A 25,829-nucleotide genomic window follows, 5' to 3' on the forward strand; every position below is an offset into this window, starting at 1 on the left:
CATTTATTATGGTGATTCTCAACTACTATTTCAAAACCTACAGAAAAGCAAAGTTCAGAAAACGTACTCAATCATCCTTTTTAGTGGTGTACTTGCTTTTTTCATTAATTTTTCAAAGATGAAGAAATTGACGAAGGAAAAGAAAAACCGTGGTTGACGGATTGGTAAAGTGGAATGTTTTTTAAAAATACTTAAGGAAAATTTAAATGAATGAACTAAAAACTTTTTATATCGTAAAACTCTTTTATTTCAGGGAATAATAATACAATAATTCTTTAATCAAACTTGCAGTCGTGTTGGTAAATAAGTAAACACTTTACTATTTCGGTTTCGAACCCAAATTACAAAAAGTTTAATAAATTCATTCAAAATTTCTTTAAGTTTTTTTTTGTTAAATCTTTCCACCTTACCCATCAGTCAACCACGGTTTTCCTTTCTTTCATAAATTTCTTCATTTTTGAAAAAATAATTAAAAAGCAATTACACCACTAACATATTAAATTGAGTACGTATTTTGAAATTTGCTGGTCTCTAGGTTTGGAAATAGTAGTTTAGAATTAACCATAGTAAGTTTTTCCAAGTTCTAGGTACTGAAATGCTTTTTCCACCAAAGTTTACAAGTTTAGTGTAGATCTAATCTTATTGAGATTTTAACGTAGTTTTCAATGGTGTCAACGGAATTTTCCAAAACCTTTTAGTTTTGGAGCTATCATTATTTATTTGAAGTAAGGTCTTGAAATCTTAAAAAATCAGAAAAAGGAGAATAACTCCGAAACTGTTGGGATTCGGACTTAAATCAATTAGGACTTTTTAGTTCTACTTTTAATGTAGCATGTACTGGAAAAGTTTGTAACACGAATAGCCGTACACCCTGCATATGTATATGTATATATAGGGATCTAATGAATAATTAGATATTCCTTAATCTAAAATAAAAATTATAAAAAGTCTAAAATAAATACATACAGGACAATACAATATAATACAATAAGGGGGAATATAATAAGGTGAATCACAAAAAATGGTGAAAAAACCTAATTACAACAATATCCCTATTATATTCCGATATTTACAAAAATTGAAAAAAACTCATTTATTTCCAATTCATATATTTAGGCGCAAATAGTTAAAATAATATTAAGACATCTAAAAAACCTTCCTTAATGTAAAATAAAAATTATAAAAAGTCTAAAATAAATATAAAAAATTATGACAAAATGCACAAGTTAAAAAATACTAAAAATATACCAGAAAATTTGATTACTAGAAAAAACGTTTAACAGAGCACTAGTTATTTAGTGCATTTATAGTAGTAACTATAGAGAAAGTAAATTGATCAGTTTTAAAAGGTTAAACGAAAAATAATGATTGAAGCCAATTTGTATAGTACAACAATAAAAATAAATCTATTGACCAAATTACTTCTTTCAGTTGATTATTCATTTTTTGTAAGGTCTTGGTTGAAATAAAAAAGAAGTCAAAAGATAGGTCTAGTAACAGCAGCAATTTAGCCGAAAGTCGTGGGTTCGAATCCCGCTCGTGACACTAGCTTTTTCATTTCAACCGATACCTTACAAAAAAGAATAATTAATTGAAATAAAAACAAACATTAATTTATTATAATTACATAATGAGCAATCAGAACAAATCTGAAATTTGCTAAGCAGTGATAGAATTAAAACTTTCAATTATAATAAAATAGACCATAGTAAAAATTTAATTATATTGAATAGCTAATTTTTTCCGGAATTGGTTCCTCTTTAGATCTCAGGAATCAATTGACACTCTCAAAAGCCACCTTTTGTATGTAAGGGTGGAAGGTCGAGAGCGGTTTCCATTGCTGATGTGGGGCAAATTGCATTACTCCTGTTGTCCTTTATTACTTTCTCTACTAAAATTCCGAGTTCCACTTCATAATCGAAGATTTTTTCCCATATTCTTCATTCCTCACATTACTACTGTTCGTTTTCTTTATTCTGGCATCAACCAACTCAAGAAAATAGTTAATAACCTTATTCAGGACTTTCCAGAAATAGATAAATTTAGTGGTTGTTTACGAAACTCGAGATCATATCCCCTAGCTATTCAAAATAATTTAATTTTTACTATTATCTATTTAATTATAATTGGAAGTTTTAATTCTACCACAGCATAGCAGAATTTAAGATTTGTCCCGATTGCTTATTATGTAATTACAATAAATTAATGTTTATTTTCATTTTCCGCTATAAATTGGTTTTTAATAATTATTTTTCGTTTAATCTTTTATAATTGAATAATTTACTTTCTCTATTAACACAAATATAAATGCGCTAAATAAATACTACCATTTTAAGCGATTATTTTATAAATCTAATATTTTTGTGTAACTTTTTGACTTTTTATAATTTTTATTTTACGTTAAGGAAGTTTTTTTAGAAGTGTTAATATTATATTAAGAATTTGAGCCAAAATGTATGAGTTTGAAATGAATGAATTTGTTATTATTTTTTTAAATCCATTCATTCATTTGGATGGATCCCCCATAGGGACATTGGGTTGTAATCAGGTTTTTTTCACCATTTTTCGTTGTATATAGACAGGGTTACAGCTTGGGTGTTAAAAACTTTTGCCAGTAGACTCTACATTCAAAAAGGAACCAAAAAGTAACTATGGACCTAATCTCAACAGTTTTGGGGTTATTTCACTTTTTCAGATTTTTTAAGATTTCAAGACCTTGCTTCAAATTCAAAATGATAACTCCAAAACTAAAAGATTTTGAAAAAATCCGTGATAACACTGAAAATTATGTTATATTTCCAATAAGAAGTGATCAATACCAAAGTTGTAAGCACTGGTGAAATAAGCTAATAGGTTTTAGTAGCTAGAACTATGAAAAATATTTTTTTTCAAAGTTGAAAATTTACTGTGGTGGTTCTAAATTATTATTTCCAAACCTAGAGACCAACAAATTTCAGAAAACGTATTTAATTTAATGTCTTTTTTAGTGGTGTAATTCTTTTTTAATTACTTCTTTCAAAGACAAAGAAATTGATGATGATTTTTTAGAATTCTAATTTTTGTTGGATTTTTTTAATCTTTTATGACTTTTTATAACTTTTATTTTACGTTAAGGAAGGTTTTTAGAAGTATTAATATTATTTTAAGAAAGTCAGTCTCACGAGCGGGATTCGAACCCACGACCTTCGGCTTTTTTATCTCAACTTAAAACCTTGATTAATTGTATAATATTAATTGGTCAAGCGGACCACGAAAAATAGTGAATTATTTTAAGAATTTGAGCCAAAATGTGTGAATTTGAAATGAATGAATTTTTTATGGTTTTTAAATGTCGGAATATAATTGGGACATTTGATTTTAGTCAGGTTTTTTTCACTATTATATATATATATGAACCAAATAAACCAAAAAATTAGAATGCTACATAAAAAATCCATCGGCAAGTAAACTTTTCTTTTTTAATTATTAGATAAAAATAATACATTTTTTATGAATACACGTAAATTACTGATGCGAAATGGTTACATATTTGAAGAGAAACTACATATATTGAAAAATTTAATATAGTTTTTTTATATAAAATATAATCCTTATAATAAAACGTTGTAAAATACTAATATCCTTTGTTATACTTACATTAAAAATCAAGATACTGATGATGGGTAAATAAATTCCCGAAACGTCAAATTAAATTTTTAAATAAGAATGAATTTTCTTTTTTTTAATAATCACATGGAATTTTTTTTTAAAACCAAAACCATAAATTTTTTTTTGGATACCTAGTTGAGTTCTTTTCACTTGTGTATCTTATTTGTTTTTTCTTACTACTTTTTTACTATTGTAATTACTTTATAGATGACAATTTGATTATTTTATTAAGAGAATCTTTGCTCCCCTGTTTATTTTACTATTTTTTTTAAAATATAAAACGTTAAAAAGTAAATCAAATTAATCAAAATGACTCGTCAATTAAATATTGACAGTACCGTTGAAAAAAAAAAAGGGAAAAAATTAAGGGAAAAGTAAACGTACGGCCGGTTTACAAATTTCCACAGGGTTTGTTTTAACCCCGTTGTGGGGGGTTGGGGGTTGGCACGGGCCGAGGAAAAGGGTGAGTCGTGGAAAAGTGATTTCATTAAAAATGTAGGGGTGGGCGGGGTGCGCAGCTGGAGAGGGTTGCCAGCGGAGGATGGCCATTGGCCGGCGGGGCTCAGGCGCAGCCACGCTCCGACCGCCCAGCCACATGGGCGATGCCCCGATCAGCACAGTCGCCCCTTTTTCACTGTCACGGAACCATCCCCTTTACAACTCTCGGAACCAAAAACAGGTCCGTATTTTACAAAATTTATTTTTCTCAAATAACTCTTATTTGACCTAGCAAAAAGTTGGTGTGTAATAATTTTTTTAACCTTTTTTTTTAAACCCAAACTGTTTAAAAGAAAAATGTGAATTATTCTTTAAAATTGCCGTGTTTCTACTTTTACGGCAAATTATTTTCTTTTTTTTGGGGGGAGATTTCTGAGCTGAGAACTGTCAAAACGAACAAGCAGTTATGATCAACAGTTGTCCATCTTTGCCAGTTTTGTCTTCTGTCTTCTCTACCAGTAGTTTACTTACTAGTTACTGTTCTGTTTTATTAAAATTCTATCTATTAAAGCTGTTATCAGTTGAACAACATACTCACCCCACCTTTATCATTTCTAGTAGCTTTAGTTATTTTGTAATATTTTTAAGTTTGATATTGGCCATACAATCTAGGATATTTTTGAATTATGACATTTTTGTAAATTAAGCCCCATTTTTTTCCCATCCCTATTTCTTCGCTATAGCAATTTTGTGTCCTGCTTGCATATTATTCGCTCTTAAACCTCAGTTGTGTGCATTAGATGTATTGAGAATCAGGTTAAAAAAAATTAAAAAATAATAATCCATCTGTGTACCATATTTGGGCCCCTTTCTGAAACTTCAGACTACCTTTCTTCCAAAGGTCTTTAATATTTATGTCCACTTTGAAGGATTTGTCAAAGTTGATTATTTTTCTTACTTGGTCAGGTACCGTTCTAACCATCTCATTTAGGTAATTACGGTTTTTAGTTGAGATAAAAAAGTTAGTGTCACGAGCGGGATTCGAACCCACGACTTCCGGCTAGATACGCCGCTGCTCTACTACTTGAGCTATCGTGACCTCGATCCTCTCGGACACTAACTTTCCATCTCAACCCCACCTTTTGAATTTTCCCTCTTTTTTGCCATTTTTCAATCTCGTTTAGTTTACTTTTTTCCAGAATTTTTTGTTGGCTCCTCTTTAGATCTCAGGAGTCCATTAGAAACTCTCAAAAGCCGCCCAGCTAGCTATAGCTATTTTGTCACATTATTTTTTTTAAAGTTTGATATCGGCCAAAAAATCTAGTATATTTTTGAATTATGTCAATGAGAATTAGGTACAAAAAACACACATACACACAGACAGCCGCAAAAGTAAATTTTCTCAAGTAAGCCCCATAAAAACAAAACATTCCACAATATTGTGTCTGACATTGAAGCAAACAAGAAGCGCGAATTGAGATATTTATATGAAAATTGAGATAATATTGATAAGAAAAATACACGCGAAATGTAACTGAAAAAAACAAGAGTGTACCAACCACAATTTGGGTTGGAAATTTTTGAATTGGACCCTTGATATCCAAAATTTTAATTTTTCTCTATGTGTCTCGGCGACCACTAAGAAACCATAAATTTTTCTTTGTCCCATATTCCAGAACAGAATATGAACTAAATTATCCTCACTTATTCTGATGAAATAGATGTTTCCACGATTCCTTGTTTTCGGTTAAGGTCAAAACAGAACGTTTCCTTCCCAGGAATCTTTAAGTTGTGTGTTTTTGTTATTATTGTTATATAATAATCAAAAATTTCTTTGACTACTCCTCTTATAGACATATTCTGTTGGAGTTATAAATAAGTGTATAAATTGTGCCCTTTGATATTGTTTCGAGTTTTGCGGGTCTTTCTAGAACGGCGGGAAAATTGACAGTATTTCCTAAGAGCGCGAGAGAAAACAATGAACATGTCTATACCACTACCGAGTCTCACCGGCCTGGATAAGAGTTTACGCGAATTATATAGTGTATAACAAATTAAAGTTGAAACTAGAGAAAACAAAAAATAGCGAGCATAGACAGACGGTAATAGGAACGCCTAAAACTACAACAAACCCCCAAAAATAAAATAATAATCTGCCTTGTTCATCCTATTGCTTACTTTTCTAGCTGCTTTTGGTCGATATCAAAAGCCAAAAAACAATCACAGTAGCCACAGACAAACCGCTGCAGAAAGAAAAAACATTAAAAGGCAAAAACAACATTATAGACTCGGAAACGGCCAAAATAACAACAATAAATTCATTTAAAAAAAATAATATGCTACTACATCCTAATATCTTACTCACTAAATAACAATAAATTCCTCCGTAAAATCTCTGATGATAAAGAAAATGCATTAAAAAACAAAACCAGCGAGAAAGGACACGGAATCGACCAAAACTATAACCACAAACTCTTCTTCTCCAAGAAAAGAAAAACGTAATAATAATTGCTATGTTCATCTGATTCTTACTTGCTCGGTATCAAACATCAAAAAACTACCACTATAACCACGGACGACGGTTGAAGTTTGGAAAGATACATTAAAAAAAGAAAACTTGGACTACATCAAACGTCATTAAAGACTGACTAAATAACCACAGACAAACCTTTGAAGAATTGACAAAACAAGAAAAAACCCTGCGAATATGGGCACGGAAAGGACTAAAACTACAAAAAGAAATCTCTTTAAAAAATGATTTGCCATTATCATCCTATTTCTTACATTTCTAGCTGATTTGATAGACATCAAACGTCATTAAAGACTGACAGAATAACCACAGACAAACCGTTGAAGATAGAGAAAATTTATTTAAAAAAAAAATCCGCGAATACGGATATGGAAACGACCAAAACTACAAAAAGAAATCTCTTTAAAAAATGATTTACCATTATCATCCTATTTCTTACTTTCCTAGCTGATTTGATAGACATCAAACGCCATTAAAGACTGACAGAATAACCACAGACAAACCGTTGAAGATAGAAAAATGTATTACAAAAAAAAAAAAAATGAATAACTGGGAATATGGACACGGAAACGACCAAAACTACAAAAAAAAACTCCCTTTAAAAAATGATTTGCCATTATCATCCTATTTCTTACTTTTCTAGCTGGTTTGGTCGACATCAAACGTCATTAAAGACTGACGGAATAACCACAGACAAACCGTTGAAGACAGAGAAAATTTATTAAAAAAAAAAAATATCCGCGAATACGGGTACGGAAACGACCAAAACTACAAAAAAAAACTCCCTTTAAAAAATGATTTGCCATTATCATCCTATTTCTTACTTTTCTAGCTGGTTTGGTCGACATCAAACGTCATTAAAGACTGACAGAATAACCACAGACAAACCGTTGAAGACAGAGAAAATTTATTAAAAAAGAAATATCAGCGAATACGGGTAATTTGCGATTATTATCCTATTTCCTACTTTTTTAGCTGGTTTGGTCGACATCAAATGTTATTAAAGACTGGCAAAACAATCACAGACAAACCGTTGAAGACAGAGAAAATTTATTTAAAAAAAATATCCGCGAATACGGGTAATTTGCGATTATTATCCTATTTCCTACTTTTTTAGCTGGTTTGGTCGACATCAAATGTTTTAAAGACTGGTAAAACAATCACAGACAAACCGTTGAAGATAGAGAAAATGTATTAAAAGAAAAAAAAACCGATAAAAAACTGGGAATATGGACACGGGAACGACCAAAACTATAAAAAACTCTCCCTTTAAAAAATTATTTGCGATTATTATGCTATTTCCTACTTTTTTACCTGATTTGGTCGATATCAAAGAATGACCTCAATAACTACTGTCAAATCGCTGAAGATAAAGAAAATGCATTAAAAGATAAAACTACGGTCATAATTGGAAACGATCACAACTAGAATATTGAAAAGCGACAATAATTTAAAAATCTATGACAAACGAAAACTATCTTTATATAATTATAAATATTTTATAACAAAGTAAGGAAAAATAATTAGTACTTAAGAAATGAAAAAGTAAAGATAAGTTTTTGACTATGATTCGATTGTCATTTACTTTTTCTTTACACAATTCCTCGTAATCTTTTATGCATATTTATAATATTTTAATTTAAAAAAATACATAAAATATTAATAACCTATCATACTATTGTGTTGTAAAATTAATTATTTAATAATTGATGCCACGTAGTTGATGGGACTTTTACTTGTGGTATATAAACAATTTATTACACTTTTATTTATAGTTATTTAGTTTTTAAGGCATTTTATTTATTTCTGAAATCATAAAAAATTTACATATACAACAAGAGCTATAGAAATCCTGCGGAATTAAAAAAAAACCATGGAATGCTGAGATAAGCAAAGCAACCGAAAATCAGCAAGATGATGATCCTGTAGATTATTCTTTGGTTTTTATTTTTGTTTTCAAAATCTTAAAAATAACACAGACCATCCAATGAATTATTCGAAACGCGTTTGATAGAAAAGAAAAATCATCTAGGAAATCACGAAACTACAACTATTTTTTCATCTACTTCTTAAAAAACCACCATTAAAACAAATGTAATTAAAAAAAGGTGTGTACAAATAAATTCTTCACACTTTCCGTGTTTAACGATGGTTAAGTAGAATGTAACAAATTTCCCGTTAGACCGGTTTAAATCCAGTCGAGAGGGAGCATATATATACACACAGGAATTAGGGTGCAAACCACCCCTTCACGTCGTCGGCCCAATGAGGATTATCTTCAGTGATTATTTCCAATCAATTTAATCAAAAGCTTTCAATTAATTAATAATAAACCGCTGGTGTTGCCATCGATCCTCGGGGCGGATATTGAAATTGATTCCGGATCCCAATTTTGGGATAAACCCATTAATTATTACGGACTATCATCTCCCAAGGTAGATAAGGCGATCAGCTACCCGAGGAAAATAATTGATCAAATCTTCAATTGATTTGTTTACAAAAGCTTGTAAATAGTGAGTTTTTAAGTTTTTCTTTTTTATAACATATTCGCTTATTAAAAAGGACGGTCTTAAAATTCAAATGTCTCGATTTTTAGATATGTTTTTGGAGTAGAAAGTGCCTGAATAATATGAGTTTTAGGTTTTTTATTTTTTTAACAATAATTTAAAGAATTTACATATACAAACCTCCCACTGAAGTGGCGAAATTAAGAAACTCGTCTGAAGACAAAACCAGCGAGGCTGGACGGACCAGTATGATCAAAGGTCAACAAACCGGACACTTAATTTTAGAAAATTCTTCGGTTTATCAAGTAACCAGATCCAATCTCATTTTGGAAGCAGCTTGTAAATAGTGAGTTTTTAAGTTTGTCTTTTTAATAACATATTCGCTTATTAAAAAGGACGGTCTTAAAATTCAAACGTCTCGATTTTTAGATATGTTTTTGCAGAAGAAAGTGCCTGAATAATATGAGTTTTAGGTTTTTTATTTTTTTAACAATAATTTAAAGAATTTACATATACAAACCCCCCACTGAAGATGGCGAAATTAAGAAACTCGTCTGAAGACAAAACCAGCGAGGATGGACGGACCAGTATGATCAAAGGTCAACAAACCGGACACTTAATTTTGGAAAATTCTTCGGTTTATTAAGTAACCAGATCCAATCTCATTTTCGAAGCAGCTTACATTCTAAAGGAAATGATTAAAAATCACTATAGGTCTTGATTACAAACTTCAGGGCTCAAAGTGTTTGTTTTCTGTGTAAATCTGTCATTACTGTGTGTCGAGTTGAGAGTGTTCTGAAGATGATCTCAATAAAGATCGAAACGTTGACATGATAAAGAAAATGTTTTTCTAAAACCTACCGCATCTCACGATCTCCAAATAATCATTAACTAACGGTATTAATCTTTATGTAAGGTATTGGTTGAGATAAAAAAGTCAGTGTCACGAGCGGGATATGAACCCTCGGCTATTCCAGGGGGTTATTGTAATCAACACCTTACATAAAGATTAATTAATTGAAAGAAGTTGTTCGGTCAATCGGACCATAAACTCTAATGAATTTAATAATGACTAATGTTTTATAAACATTGAAATTTTTTGTTTATCGTGACTTTGGATATTTATAAGAGGATGAAGTGCCGTTTTTAATTTAAAAAAATATAAATAATAATAACTCACCACTTATTATTATGTATATATTTTTTTAATAAAAAAAAATATAAATAATACGACAGTCCAACTAAAGTATATAAACATTCAATATTCATATAATTCACTAGTTTTCGTGGTCCGCTTGACCAATTAATATTTTTCAATTAATTAAGGTTTTTAGTTGAGATAAAAAGTCAGTGTCACGAGCGGGTTTCGAACCCACGATTGAGCTATCGTGACCTCGATCCACTCGGACACCAACATCCCATCTCAACCTCACCTTTTGAATTTTCTCTCATTTTTGGCATTTTTCAAGTGAAGTTGGTGTCCGAGTGGATCGAGGTCACGATAGCTCAATCGTGGGTTCGAATCCGGCTCGTGATACTGAATTTTTTATCTCAACTAAAAACCTTAATTAATTGAAAGATATTAATTGGTCAAGCGGACCACGAAAACTAGTGAATTATATAAATCACGATAGCTCAAGTGGTAGAGCAGCGGCGTATCTAGCCGAAGGTTCGAATCCCGCTCGTGACATTGACTTTTTTTATCTCAACTAAAAACCTTAATTAATTGAAAGATTTTATATAATAACACATTGTCATTTTTCACAATATATTGTCATTATTTATTTAAAAAATCGTTATGCGAATTCCCGGAAATTAATTAATTAAGTAAGAAATGCTAAAATAACTAGCCAGAACTAATTTACTTTTAATTTATGGTAGACAGATCCTCTTGACGAATAATCTTTCTATTACCTGCAAAACGCATTAAGCAGTTTGCGATTGTGGTAATCATCCCCCTGTGTATGTCATACATTATTCAACCCTTTATCAAAATTCATACCAACCGAATTGGCGGAGGATGATTGTGTTACCTCTAGTTGTATTACCACGGGTAAATCAAGACCGCCTCGGAATCGAATATCCCTTAGTTAGAGAGTGAGTTTGTTTTCCATCTGTCATTGAATTTCTATGAGGTTGGAAATAGGGCACGTTCAACTGAATAATAAACAATATAAGAGTGCTCGTTTTACGATGTTTCACCGTATTGTCATAATTATCCACCATTTTTCGTCACATTGATCAAGAATTAGCGATCAGGGCTTAACCTGCGTCAAATCACGGTTTATCACATATATACGAAATAAGCCCATGGCGTGACTTGAATTTATAAATCAAACAAGGCTCTCAGCTTTTATTACTCAGATCGAAAGGGAGGTTTGTCATCATCAGACCGTGATGTTTGCAGAACGGCCTCGGGACAGAAGCCTAAACACTCTTTGATGCTTTTTCAACAATCGTTTAACACGGTCTAGTTTAATCTTTGATCTAATTCGCTTTATAATATCCACATGTCATTAATTAATGGCATAAAAACGTCCCTTTCGTGTCATGAGAATAGAACTGAAATTTTTATGAGTATAAAAAACCTATTTAACGCTTAAAATTTAACGGGTTTCCAGCTTCACATTTTCCTTGTATTTGCAGTTCTATCCTCTTAAATAGATAAAAGAAATTTTTAAACTTTATTAATCAAACATTTGCTCAGCCGTGTTTTTGGACTTGTGGATTACATGGCAGCATTCGCCTATGGCACCCCAGCTTCCTTTACAAATTAACACGCATCCTCCCTCACACCTACTACCTCATCCTGAAGTCCTTCCTCTCGTGTCGATGGTATAAAGTAAAAACTGGCACCGATTTTTCACCCGACATGTCAATCAAAGTCGGCATTCCACGAGGAAATATCCTTGGTCCAATCCTCTCCACCATATACACCGCTGACATACGTCACAACATACAATTAACCACCTATTCGGACGATTCAATCCTATCCTAACATCTGAACCTAATTTCTGACTGGTGCAATCGGCGGCGGATCAAGTTGAACGAGAAAAAAACCAACAGGTAACGTTTACGCTCAGCCGTCAGACCTGGCATCAGTGTACATAAATACCCAGGTCCTCTATCCGACCAAGCCCGCTACAATGGCTTTACTTAGATAGCAGACTTACATGGAACCCACATCCAAGTTTACAACGACAAGAACTTAACAGAAGAAGCCTTGGCCCGATTCTTTTACAATAAACACTGCTGACATTGGTTATTTGGAGATCGTGAGGTGTGGTCTGGGCACTCTCATTACGACACGGAAAACAAATACTTTGAGCTCTGAAGATGATCTCAATAAAGATCGAAACGTTGACACGATAAAGAAAATGTTTTTCTAAAACCTACGTCCCACCAGACCGCACCTCACGAACTACAACTAACGGTCACTAAACACCACACACTGCTGACATTCCTACTTCTCCAAAAACAGCCATCTCTGCTTGCTGACGACACGGCTATCCTCTCTTCTCACTCCAACCTATCCGTTGACAGATCATACCTGCAATGACACCTCACCAACATATCCAAACATGAACGGACGATTCATTCCTATTTGTACACTCCAATTCTATCCTAATATCTGAACCTAATGCCAAAAATAATGATTACGCTCAAACGTCAGATCTGGCACCAGTGCACGTAAGGATCAAGTTCCTCTATCCGACCAAGCCCGCTTCCTTGGGCTTTACATAGCAGACTTACATACCCACAAGATTAAAACGACAAGAACTTAACACAAAATATGAACTTCTCAGACATCTACTGGGACGAAAGTCAACACTAAGCATACGATAGCAAACCGCTTACAAAATACGTCAGACCGATTTGTTAGCTTTGGGTCTTAGTCTTGGGGTCGAACTGTAACACTCGGCCAAATCATCCAGCATTCAATACTTTAAACCCAAAGTTCTCCGCTTTATCCTCAACGCTCCCTTACTAGTCATCAACCTTTTGGACAAATGAGTTTTGTAAAAGATTAGTTTATTCTTAAGATTTAGGTGAGATGGTCGGTCGAGAAGTTTCAGCAAGAGTTTGTAATAGCGATTCCTGTCTTGTCGTTTCAGGTGAGTGGGTGGATTCCACGTGCAATCTTTTATCAAGTACATGAGCAGTCTGCATCAGAATGTCATTCAGTTGTAATGTAGGGCACTGTGTCTTTCTGTGCGAATGTGACTTGAGCAATTTGCTTTCGTTCACTTTGATTTTCCATTTACGATACCAGTCTTCTAAGAGGATGAGGTGTCATTGCAGATATGAGCAGCCAACGAAGTGATACAACGACGGCAAACAGAGATGACTGTTCTTGGAGAATTAGGAATGTCAGCAGTGTTTATTTTAAAAGAATCGGGCCAAGGTCTGTCTTATGTTAAGTCCTTGTCGTTTTAATCTTGTATGTGGGTTCCATGTAAGTCTGGTATCTAAGTAAAGCCATTGTTGTACCATCGGGATTGGTTGCATAGAGGACGTTGGGATTTATGTGAATTGATGCCGGTTGAGTGTAAACGTTATTTGTTGGCCTTTTGCCGTTCATTTTGATCCGCCGCCGATCGCACCAGTTAGAAATTTGATTCAGATGTTAGGATAGGATTGAATCGTCCGAATAGATGGTTAATTGTACGTCTGGACGTATGCCAGTAGTGTAGATGGTGTAGAGGATTGGACCTGAGCTACTTCCTCGTGGAACGCCAATTTTGATTGACGTGTTGGGTGAAAAATCGGTTCCGATTTTCCCTTTATATCATCAATACGAGAGGAAGGACTTCAGGATGAGATAGTAGGTGTGAGGGACTCCAGATTTTACTGGAATATAGGAGAAAAGAAATGTTCCCTGACAGACACGGCAGTACCAGAACTGATGGGACGGTGAGCATTTTGCATCCTCAAGAGTATTAATTTTTTAAGGAGTTTTTCAAGGATTACGCTAGAACGGAAAGGATGCTGAGGACTATATGACTAGTATGTCGGACTAGTTTGTTAGGTTTCGGGTTCATTCTTATTACATCGTATTATTCACTGAAGTGGGAAGTTGTCCAAAGAATTGATTTGTATATGGATGTAATGTAGTCCTTTTCTAGGCAAGTTGCGCAACACTTTAGGGATGATTACGTCGTGTCCTGGAACTTCGTTGGGCAAATTTTATGACGTACACCATGTCGAAAGGACTTAATGCGAGAGTAAAAGTAAATATTTACCCTTGGTAATTTGACGAATCGTACTAACTCATTTCTACATGAACAACCATCAATCCTTTTTTTTAGAAAGATGATAGTTCCTACTCACAGTAGGTTGTTTTCCAACGATCCGGATTTCGAGCTTTTAGCTCATCATCAGGTCGAAGGATTTCTACAACCACGCCTTTGCAATTCATGTCGAGAGATGTGGTTGTAGAAATCCTTCAACCTGATGAGCTAAGGGCTCGAAATCCGGATCGTTGGAAAACAACTTACGGAGTAGGAACTATCTTTTTTTTAAAAAGGATTGAACACCGCACTCACTCCATCATTCACCGTACCTTCTTCCGTATGTTGGTACTGTTTCCTTGGACTAGCCTGGATTCATATATAATACTGTCACAAAGCCAATATGAACTTAATAACTAGAGCTTTGGGGTTAAACTAAACTCATAATATCCTTAGAATTTAGACTCCACAGTCCAAGAAGAAGAAAAAAATCATGCTCTTTTCTACAAATCAAATTTCACAAATCACAACGACTTCAACATTCTTTTCGTCCATGACCTGGCAACAACCAGATAACTTAAATTCCACTCCACCCTTTCCAACCGGACTAATCCTCTTCTGACCCAGCCTCCTCCTCTCTTCCAAATAATCATATTATAAAACTAAAAAGGCATTGGTCACGCGACTACTTGATATAGTGTAAAAAGTGAGCAGTAACAATATTTGAGCTTTATCATGGCATGAAGGTACTCTCAGGTGAAAGAGGATACATGCCATGTCAAGGAAGTCAAGATGCAATTGTCGATTAAGGCGACGTGGTGGGTTTCTGAGATGGCCCGAGCAGTAGGGTTAGGACGGATAGAGAGGTTAAACTTTTCGAATCGGGAACGGATCAGTTCGTTGACAAAAGGAATGATGAGGTCGTTGTGAATAGTGAGGCCAGTGACGTGCAAAGAGCTTTGACGATTTGTCTGACCAATGGGATCAAGATTTGACGGCTTGTATCGGTCTGATTTCCGAGATTACTCACTCTGAAGCAGCGGTCTGTTAGATAAGATTTAAGAATAAGGTAATAAGACGTCGGTAGGAAGCTTTTGCGTTTATAAAGAATGCTAGGTGCCAGATGCTATCAAAACCTATGCTATCTATTTATTTTTTTAAGTAAAAAGCGAACAATATACAATGTTCAAGGGTCATATTTATACAGAAGTAATCGAGTCTGGCGGATTTGCAAAAGAAGCAATTAACTCTCCCCAGGGTGGCTGTTCTCCGGCGAGGAGAAGCCGTCATAAAAGATTCATGCTCCCGTTAGACAAGACGGATTGTCAACAATGGGATTAATCTACGTTTAGCCAACAGTCCTTTTGTTTCATCGGCCCTTTAAATAAACATTTTAATTCAATCCCCTTCCCATTGAAGGGCTTGCTGTTTAACTTGAGACACCTTTTGTCTTCCGGAAATTTACCGTCTCGAGGGCTTGATCCTTAAACTAACAAATAGTCTCCGGTGACCCCCACCGATCCACATAGAATCGCTTCAAAATCAATAACTTTTATTCTTGATTTATATAATAATATAAATGTATAAATATATGAATAGGCTAGTATTAACTTTATGAATTTTTTAATCGCATTTATTAAACACATGCGCTCAAAAAGCAATTATTTTAATCATTTTAACGAGGACTTGCGGTAACAGCTCACACGAACCCCTGCCATTATCTCATATCAGGTTTTCCAATTGTGTTATTATTGACTGCAGAAAATACGCCGGTCGGATTTAAAATCTGTTTTTATTTATTTAACAATATTTTCACTTATGATAATAAAATACAAAAATCGGTAAATCGCAGACGACTCATAAATAAAACATTCCACAATCCTTTTAGCAATTTGAAAATTCCTAGGCTTCTATTATTATCAAGCATAGACTAATAATGTTATATTTATTGAAAACAACTGTAAATTTCATAAACAAACACATAATATCATAAAGGCATTTTCAGCAATAGGTCGTAGGTTATTATTGTCAGTCTCTAACCTTGAGCACTGGGGCCAGCCAATATTGGTGTCTATCTTTCAACTTCCACTGGTTTTCGTTAAGTTTACGTTTTGTTTTTCCAAAGTTTTATTAACACTTTCTTGTCCAATGGAGCAACACCAAATTTAGCAAATTTGACAAAGCTTAGCTAATCCCATGAGTTTAGAGCGGGTGCAGTGTTTTTCCTTCTACGTCTCAGCCCGTGTATTGGCAACACTGATTTCTTGGGCGCCAATATAAAATCACTATTTCACTACTTTCGTGGTCCGCTTGACCAATGAATACATGACAATTAATTAAGGTTTTTAGTTGAGATGAAAACAAGTTAATGGCACGAGAGGGATTCGAACTCACGACCTTCGGCTAGATACGCCGCTGCTCTACCACCTGAGCGACCTCGATCCATTCGGACATCAACTCCCCATCTTAACCCCACCTTATGAGTTTTCCCTCCTTTTGCCATTTTTCAAATGTCGTGTAATCGGTTTGGATTCTCGACGACAATTGAAATGGCGACGGAGAGCCTTAGTGAAGTGTACTTCATTTCAATTCATTAAATTCACTACTTTCGTGGTCCGCTTGACCAATTAATACATGACAATTAATTAAGGTTTTTAGTTGAGATGAAAAAAAATTGAAAAATGGCAAAAGGAGGGAAAACTCATAAGGTGGGGTTGAGATGCGGAGTTGATGTCGAGTGGATCGAGGTCACGATAGCTCAGGTGGTAGAGCAGCGGCGTATCTAGCCGAAGGTCGTGGGTTCGAATCCCTCTCGTGCCATTAACTTTTTTTTATGTCAACTAAAAACCTTAATTAATTGTCATAAAATCACTATGTTGAAATTTCATGGCTCTTCAACCTACCGATAAATATTGTATAGATTTGATTTGATGACCAATCTATACTCTCTACAACTAATCTCACGGGATTTTCCGCAAATCTTTTAACGAAATTGCTACAGTTCGTCTAAGTTGTTCTAAGACATTAGGTCATATAGGGTTAAGGGCTTCAGGATTTATTTTTCCTATCCCAAGGAGTGGAAATTTCAGCACATGCCTTGGCACCAATGCTCTTTTTCTTCTTCTTACTGGTAAAAGCTGCACGGGCTTATTTCTAGTTTTGAATTGAAATTCTAGTCAGCAGTTATACTAACATTCTAGACCTTGAACGTCCAAGTAGTTCTGTCAATTTCTGCGATGGTCAGTTGATAAACTTTCTTTTTCGACATTCCTGTTGAGCTGAGAACTTAATTTTAATTAATTTTTAATTCACCACGTCATGGCACAAAAAAGGATCCGGGGTGATGAGTGCCCTAATCGAACTTTCCTTGGCCAATTTATAGGTCTCTTCTGCCCGTATAGCCTGATACCCAAACAAGGGTGGTTTTGTCTTTGTACCAAATGTCTGACTAGATCTTGATGTAATTTTAGACTTTACTACCAATGAGGTTAGGCTTGTAGTGCCACCCAACTGTCCTGGTAGATGGCTATTCTTTCATTGGCAATGCCCAGCCTTCTGACTTATCTCAGTGTTAAATAGCCCGTCTCCGCTTGAAAATTGAATTTTAACTTGAAAATAAATCACAAAACTTATGCGAATTTTAGTATTTTGTTTATTTACATAAATACCTCATGATTGATAATCTTAAAGGCATCAATGGTATGAAGGCATTAACTGGGATACCTTTCTCCCATGTGCCTCCGGAGTATGCAATGCGTGCATCCTATCATTCTAAGACTAACATGGGCTAGACTAAGCAGTTTCGACGTTAGTTGCTGCGATGGTCCTCTGATGTGCCTTTTTGCATGCATCTCTCCTGGAATACAACCCATTGAACCAAAGCATTAACCGATTATGTGAAGGATCTAATGCCGATACGATCGAATTTTCCTTGGTCAATTTATTGGTCTGCTCTACCCTGTCCTGGTACCTAAACAATGTTGTTTTCCCTAATCTCTAACAGAACCTTAATGCAATCTCAAAAGCTCTGGAATTGTCTAAGAACGAAGTAGGTAGCTTTTAGTATGGTCTGATGGTCGTCCCTCTGTACAGTGTTCAATAGCCAGTCCGTTTGTACATCCCTCTGACCTGGAATTTCCTGTTGAACTGTTGTACCGAGGATATATTCTAAATCTGTGGATGGATCTGGGTTCTGGCAATTTGGTACGCAGGCCTGAAGGTGACCTGACCGAACTGGCATTGGTCTATTTATCGGCCACTTCTTGCCCATTTGCCTTAATCCTCTTAAACCTTTCCGTAGCAACGGTTGAAATTAAACGCTACAAACTGAAGAACGACAGATTTACTGATAACATAAAGTTATAATCATTGAATACTGCCCATTACTCTTATGGAAAAACTAAAGACATGTCTATTTTGACTTTTCTATCAACTTTACTAATGCTGAGGTCAAAAGAAAAACAGACTTTTCCTCTTTTCCTTCCAAAGCCTGCATATCTTCCAATGTGAAGTTCACGATTAATCATCTACCTTCTTGAAAAGCTCCCTGATTCCACCTGATAACCTCACAGATGCTTAAATCTATTTCCACCAAAAATGGTCTAGTCTTCCTAATTTATATTTTAACGTCGTACTCCGTTTTATTTTCCTACCCTTTGAAAAGTCTCAGTTATAAAACTAATTCCTAAATAATATTTATGAAAGATATTGGTTGAGATAAAAAATTCAGTGCCACGAGCGGGATTCGAACCCACGATCTTCGGCTAAATACGCCTTGTCGCCGAGAATCAAACAGATTACACGACATTTGAAAAATGGCAAAAAGGAGGGAAAATTCGAGAGGTAAGGATGAGATTGAAGTTGGTGTCCGAGCGGATCGAAGTCACGAAAGCTCAAGTGGTAGAGTACCGGCGTATTTGGCCGAAGGTCGTGGGTTCAAATCCCGCTCGTGGCACTGACTTTTTTATCTCAACCAATACCTTTCATAAATATTAATTAATTTAAAAAAGTTAATTGGTCAATCGGACCACGAACTGTAATGGATTTACTAATTCCTAAACTAAACCTCTTCACTTACTTATCCATTCCTGGTATCTTTGGGTAACATGCTTTCTAGAATCCCTGTCTATTTTTTCCCAACCATCAAATTTGGATTAGATTTCGGCCCTTCACAGTACAACTATATATATTACACAGGGCGGGCGATCAGGACCCGAGGGGTTAAAAGCCTGAGTAGGCCCGTACCCCATCTTCACAGTACAACAGCGTTATTGTAGACGGCATCGTCTCTTCTTTTCAGCTTAAAGCTGCGCCTGATTCCTTGATGCGTTTGATTAAATATGGTCCGATTGACTGCTCGTGGGCATCTTGCCCTATTTATTCTTAAATCCCATTTTTCCCATACTTTCTAGTTTGTCAGGACACTTTCTCTCTTTCTCTCTCTCTCTCTCTCTCACTCTCTCTCTCATATCGTTCCTGTTAATGCTGGTTGCTGGTGCCTGTTAAGGTAGTTTCCTAATCTTATCTGAATTCCACTTGGATTATTTACACAAATACTAGTATTTGGTCTTAGAGTGTACCAGATTTTTTAAACTTATGTTCCCGTGGTATTTTACTTGTTTCTGGTAGATCTCTAGTGAACAGCGAGCATAGGATAGGCCCTAATTCGCTGCCTTGTGGAACCGCAGCTTAAATCAGTTTGAATTCCTAATATTCTCGTTTAATTCAGAAAAACCTGCAATCAAGATTATATTCCATCTGTTTTGAGTAGTGTTTTATATCCTGGAGGGGAGTCATTTATGAGTCCATACCAGACATTTAGAAAAGTACACCGACGCGTTCTTCAGTTGGGGGTCAGGAGTATAAGCAGGGTAAGACATGAAACCACTTTAATTAAATGAGAATTGTCTTATTTTACCTGAAAAATATTGTTTAATTTTTATGCCGTTGATTTTAAAAGTGGGGTAGTGTTATTTAACCTAGATCCTCCGACCTCCGAAGAAATCCCCAGGCCAAAGTTAAAACTGTCAAGACCGTCGAATTCGCAGGAAAAGACGGGCGCAATTAAGACTTAAAAGATTAAACCGGGAACTTTTGTGTGTCGGCCGTTGTTCGTTCGGTAGGATGAGTTGAATAGAGGACCGGCCCTTGAATCATCCAGAGCAAAGGAATGTACAAAAGCTAGTAGGCTGTCTATTAAGCTCAAACCCCGGGGATGATCCCCCTAAGTGTAACAAGTGGGGGCTTCAATTAAGTTAATACCACAATTACAACCCCTCGCCCTTTCCGGGGCCGGCTTTGCCATCTCCGCCCTGTAAACATATTAATTGTTACGTAATCTGTTTCAACGGGGAGGCATACAACCCCGCTCAGTCGGCGAATCATTTATTTATAAGAGAGCCCGAGGCGAAAAATGCTTTTTTAATTATTACTTTTAGTCTGTTTGTCAAATAATCCCTTGTTCAAGCCACAAAAGGGTTTTCGTATAATAACGAAAGGTATAATAACTCTCGTAGAAAATCATCCGATTATTAATGAAAGAGAAGGCTCTTGTTATAATGATTTTTCTCTCGTCCAGCCATATTTTTATGCCGTTTCTTCCAAAAATCTGACTCATGGATTTGTACCATATGTGTACATTTTTCATTCAAGAACTGTGAGAGAATTTGACCGCAAAAATGGACAAGATTGCTAATTTTATGAGACCCAGACAGAGGAAGACTTCGGTCGCTACAATGTCGTACTTAGTATTGCAAAAGTAACACATAAAACACTCTTCTGCCAGATCGATATAATTATTTTACAAGGCGAAAATATGTTTTCACTAACATATAAAAAATATGAATGAACACAGATGGACATTAGTGTTAATGTAAAAAAATAATGTATTTAAAAAACTTAAAAAAAAACTTTGATATTAGTGTGAAAATGAACCGAAAACCTATATAAACAGAGAACAAGAGGGAGTGTGAGAGGGAGAGAGAGAGAGAGAAAGGAAGGAAGAAAAGGAAGAGGAAGTGTGTGAGAGAGAAAGAGAATGAAAGAATCAGGTTGTATTGTACGTATCAGATTTACGTTTAATTTGACCACACATTCATCAAAGACAACGGTACAAGACAAAGAGAGAGGGAGGAATATAGAGTGAGGGATGGAGAGAGAAGGAGAGGAAGAGAGGGAGAAGAAGGAAGAGAGATTGTGATAAATCGAAAGGGATAGAGATACATACTGCATACATACAAGGGAGAGAGTTGCAGAATTTAAGCACCCAGAAAAACCGAAAACAATTCAGGAGGGAGAGAGAGAGAGAGAGAGAGAGAGAGAAGAGAGAAGAGAGAATGAGAGGGAGAGGAAGAAAAAGAGGGAGGGGAGGGAAAGACACAAAGATAGAGTGAGATAAGGAGAAAGAGAGAGAGAGTGTGAGAAGGAAGAGAGAATGAGATAAAGTGAAAGGGACAGATACATAAAATGAATGCGTCTTTATTTAGATTCCAAGAATTCGAGTACTCAGAAAACTGAATAACAAAATTCAGAAAAGAGAGCGAGAGAGAGAGAATGAGTGAAAGGGAGGGAGGGAGCGTGAGAGGGAGGGACGGAGAGAGAGAGAAGAGAGAGAGGGAGAGAGAGAGAGAGTGAAAGAGCAAAAATTTAATCTTCATTTTGAGATGACTATTAATAGTAAAATATCTCTGTCCCAGACACCCGACTTATTAGTAATTAATTTAAACGCTACTAACCAACATTATAGTGCTTTGTTTTTCTTTATACTTTCATTTGCTATTTAAAAGTTAATTTGCCTTTAATAGGTAGTAACTTTCCTTAGTTGTCCTTGATGTCAAAAATTTTCAGCAGTAGTATTTATTATTTAATGCACGAAAAAATCTAGATAATTCATACTTCGTATCTCATGTGATTTCAATTCAAATTATGCTACTACTGATGTAAAAGGCCTGAAAGGCTATATTTTAACATTATATTTTTTTTAAATTATAAAGAACACAATATTATTTATGGACTTAATCGGTGAATAAGAAAACCAAGTTTTCTGTTGCGTAAATATTTTTGCCTGCTTATCAGGCCGCCCCTAAATAATCCTTTATTAATGACAATTCCGTTAGCCATTTTTTAATTATGGCCGTTTAAATCAGATATTTCGATAACGACTTCTTAAAAATCGAAAAGATTTTCGGGGTCAAAAAATCGATAAATTTAAATTCAAATGCAAATTTATATTTAAGGGTCTCGAGAGGTGCTGAAACGAAGGGAAACGATTTTTTCACCATACAAGAAGTGGCAGCAGATACTAGTTCGATATTTTGGAGTGTAGAGCCACCAAAAAAAGTCCAAATCTATGACACACCAACCTGGTCGTCCTCTTGTAAGACAAATAATCAAAATAATACCACCATTTCGAAAATTCTATTTCAATAGATTTTCCCTCGGAGGGTGCGGATTGGTGCTTTGCTGTCGTTGGGGGCGGCTCGGCCACGTAGCGTGTTTGCGTGTTATTCTCTCCTTGAACCAGTCAAAACACAAAATCCACACTTTAGTTAATAACCACTCGAAACGGTCCCCGCTCTGCACGCCAACAGGTTTCTCTTTCCAACTCCTGTTTTTATTGATTGTCAACAGGTACCGAGAACACTAGTACATTCACCTTACAAATACGAAATATCCTTTTAAGAAAAAGTGATAAAAAAAGAACATGTGTGTGAAGAAAGAAAAAAGAATATGAAAGAAAACTAGAAAAAGAACGAATGAGTCCATCAGAGGCAACATTATTGTTTCAATTTAGAGTTATTTGTTTAAAAATAGAAGAGAAAGAGTTAAGGATAGGGATAAAATAGGTAGTCACAGATCCTCCTACACATGGTTCCAGGCTACTTTTCCATGAGCTTATTAATCATCCTTAGGCCGTCGATCAAGTACCAAGCCATTTGCCAGTACTTCTCTTCGGTACGTATTTGTTCTCAGGCAGCAATGCTAAGTCAGAATACTTTAATGGTCAAAAAATCACGTGTTCACTTTATTTTCAAACGTCTTAAAGGGTTAACGTGAGTGGAAAGGTGTTCGGTACTTGCTAAATGTTGCAAAAGATGGTTCTGACCAATCCATCGATGTGGATGTTGATAGTAGGCATTGGGACATCAAGCACTTTCCAAAGTGTCCTGGATTGGCAATATTGCTATGTTGGAGGATTTGAACGCATCCATTGTTCAAAGGCGTAAGCATAAGAATTAGATTTGACCTAGGGTCAAGGTATCTGGTGCAATAGGTAGGGGTTATAGGCATTATACTTTAGACTGTTGATCAAGTTCAATAGCCTGAACAGTTCTTTTGTGTAGGAGACAGCGGTAGGTGTCCTGGAACTGTCGAGTTTAGCCTAATCCCAGAATTGAGGATTGTAAGTTTCGATTAGGTGTCACAATATCTGGTGAGCAATGAGTAGGTATTATAGGGTTAGAATGGAGATAGAAGTATTGGTAACATAGATTGTTGTTACTCGACATAAATAAGACTCATTGTGTTCTAGTTAGTCTTCTTTGTACTGTTGAACAACTGCCAAAGACTGGCAAGTAGTAGCTTTGAGTAAGTGCTTGTGGTTTTTCCTCACCAAGCAAAAGAAATGTCTAGATAGACATTCATAGTAGTGCAGATGTTCTCCACGTTCTCTTCCTAGGCTTTTGTCTTTTCAGACAACGGCACCAAGTCCGTATAACTTAAGACTTAAGACAATCAAGTGCTCAGTTCCTTTTTAGAGGTCTTAAAGTGTTATCGTGGGTTGAAAGTGGACAGTGGAATTTATCGTTCTTACTAGATCTTGAACAAAATGGTTTTGACGAATGGTAATCTTATGTGTATAAAATAGCGCAGCAGGAATTTTCTTAAGTATCTAGATTGTAGGGTTGTTGTTCTGAACTGCAGAAATCTCAAATCCAAATCTACCGACAAGCTACCTGGTAAGAATTGTTAGACATTATAGAGATAGAAGAGGTGCTCACAGAGCCTGTTGCACCTCTACTTACAAATACAGTCTCTCTGCTTAATCAACTTTAGTCTGTTGATCAAGTTCCTTTGTCTTGCTTGTAGTATTTTTACAGTCGTGACAGGTGATTTTTTCTAATACCTAGAAACAGAAATCTGCGCCTAGATAGACAATAACTAATAAAAATTACCAGTGACCTCCACTTAGCAATGGACCAACGGAAAGTTACTATACTTGTCCTTCTTGATTTTTCTAAAGCCTTCGATTCTGTCCCTCACTCTCCTATCCTCTCTAGACTCGAATCTTTTTCCTTCTCCGCCAGCACCATCCGTTGGATCCACTTCTACCTTACCAATCGCCACCAAGCTGTCTCCCTTCCCAATGGCCTTACCTTCTCCTTCCTCCCACTAAAATCTGGGGTGCCTCAAGGCTCTAGCATCTCTCCTATCCTTTTATCCATTTATATCAATGATCTGCCCGACTCCATCCAGTCCTATAACTATCACCTATATGCCGATGACTCCCAAATATACATATCCTTCCACCCTTCCACTCGGCCATTCTCAAGATCCAAAAAGACCTAAACTCCATCAACGGATGGGCCCATAAAAATCCCCTAGTCCTCAATCGGTCCAAATCCACTGCCATAATTATCGGGTCCAGGCAACTCCTCAATTCCCTCCCCAGCATCCCACCTCTCATGCTAAATAACCATCCCAACCCCTTCTGCTCTTCGGTTAAAAACCTAGGAGTAGTCTTTGACCAAAACCTTTCCTGGCATTCTCACATTTCCCAAATTTCCCGCCATTCCATTGCCTTCCTCAGCCTGTTTCGTCGGTCCTCGCTTCTCTTACCTTTCTCCACCCGCAAACTCCTTTTATCTTCCTTATATTTCCATTTCTTCGATTATAGCTGTTTGGCATACGGTGGTCTCTCGGAGGGGGAGAACGCGTGATGGAAACGTATTATGAATTGTTGCGTAAGATTTGTGTACGGCACCCCACGGGGATCCCGGCTGTCGGGGTTGTATTCTTAACTTTCCCCTCCTTCCGTGCACAGTATTTCCTAGGTTGCTTTCTTTTCCAGTCCATCCACACTCGTCGTCCTCCTTACATTTTCCAATCCCTCCAATTCAACTCCTCACATCTCACTCGTAAGACCCGCTCATCCCCAATCGATCTTATCCTTCCGCAACATACCCATACCTTCGAAAGATCTTTTCTGACCCGAGTCCCTAAACTCTAGTACTCCCTTGCCCTTTCTATTCGTCACGCTGTCTCCTTTTCCTCCTTTAAATCCCACCTGTATAATCACCTCCTCTCCCGGCAAGCAGAGAACTCACGTTAACGTTTGTTATTTTTGTTTAATATTCTCGTAATTTTTTCTTCTGTCCTGCTTTTTTGGTATACATTGTGCCAAGATTTCTATCTTTTTTTTTAACTTTTAACTTCATTGAAGGAACTTCTTTTATTTATTTCATGTAAATTATTCTT

General features: G+C 35.7%; 1 protein-coding gene across 2 annotated transcripts in view; it reads left to right on the top strand.

Moving 5' to 3' along the window:
• The window catches only part of LOC106674024 (SKI family transcriptional corepressor 2), a 216,404-nt gene that overhangs the window by 132,280 nt on the left and 58,295 nt on the right, over window positions 1-25,829 (top strand). The window contains exon 1 of one of the 2 annotated variants that reach the window (XM_014406454.2): window positions 4,251-4,327. The exons of the other annotated variant lie outside the window; for it this stretch is intronic. The gene's annotated coding sequence lies outside the window, so the exon portion shown is untranslated. Of the gene's footprint in view, window positions 1-4,250; window positions 4,328-25,829 lie in introns of those variants that run through there. 2 annotated transcript variants of the gene reach the window in all.

Source organism: Cimex lectularius, unplaced genomic scaffold, assembly GCF_000648675.2.
Source record: "Cimex lectularius strain Harlan isolate CLEC.00 unplaced genomic scaffold, Clec_2.1 scaffold110, whole genome shotgun sequence".
Taxonomy (NCBI): Eukaryota; Metazoa; Arthropoda; class Insecta; order Hemiptera; family Cimicidae; genus Cimex; species Cimex lectularius.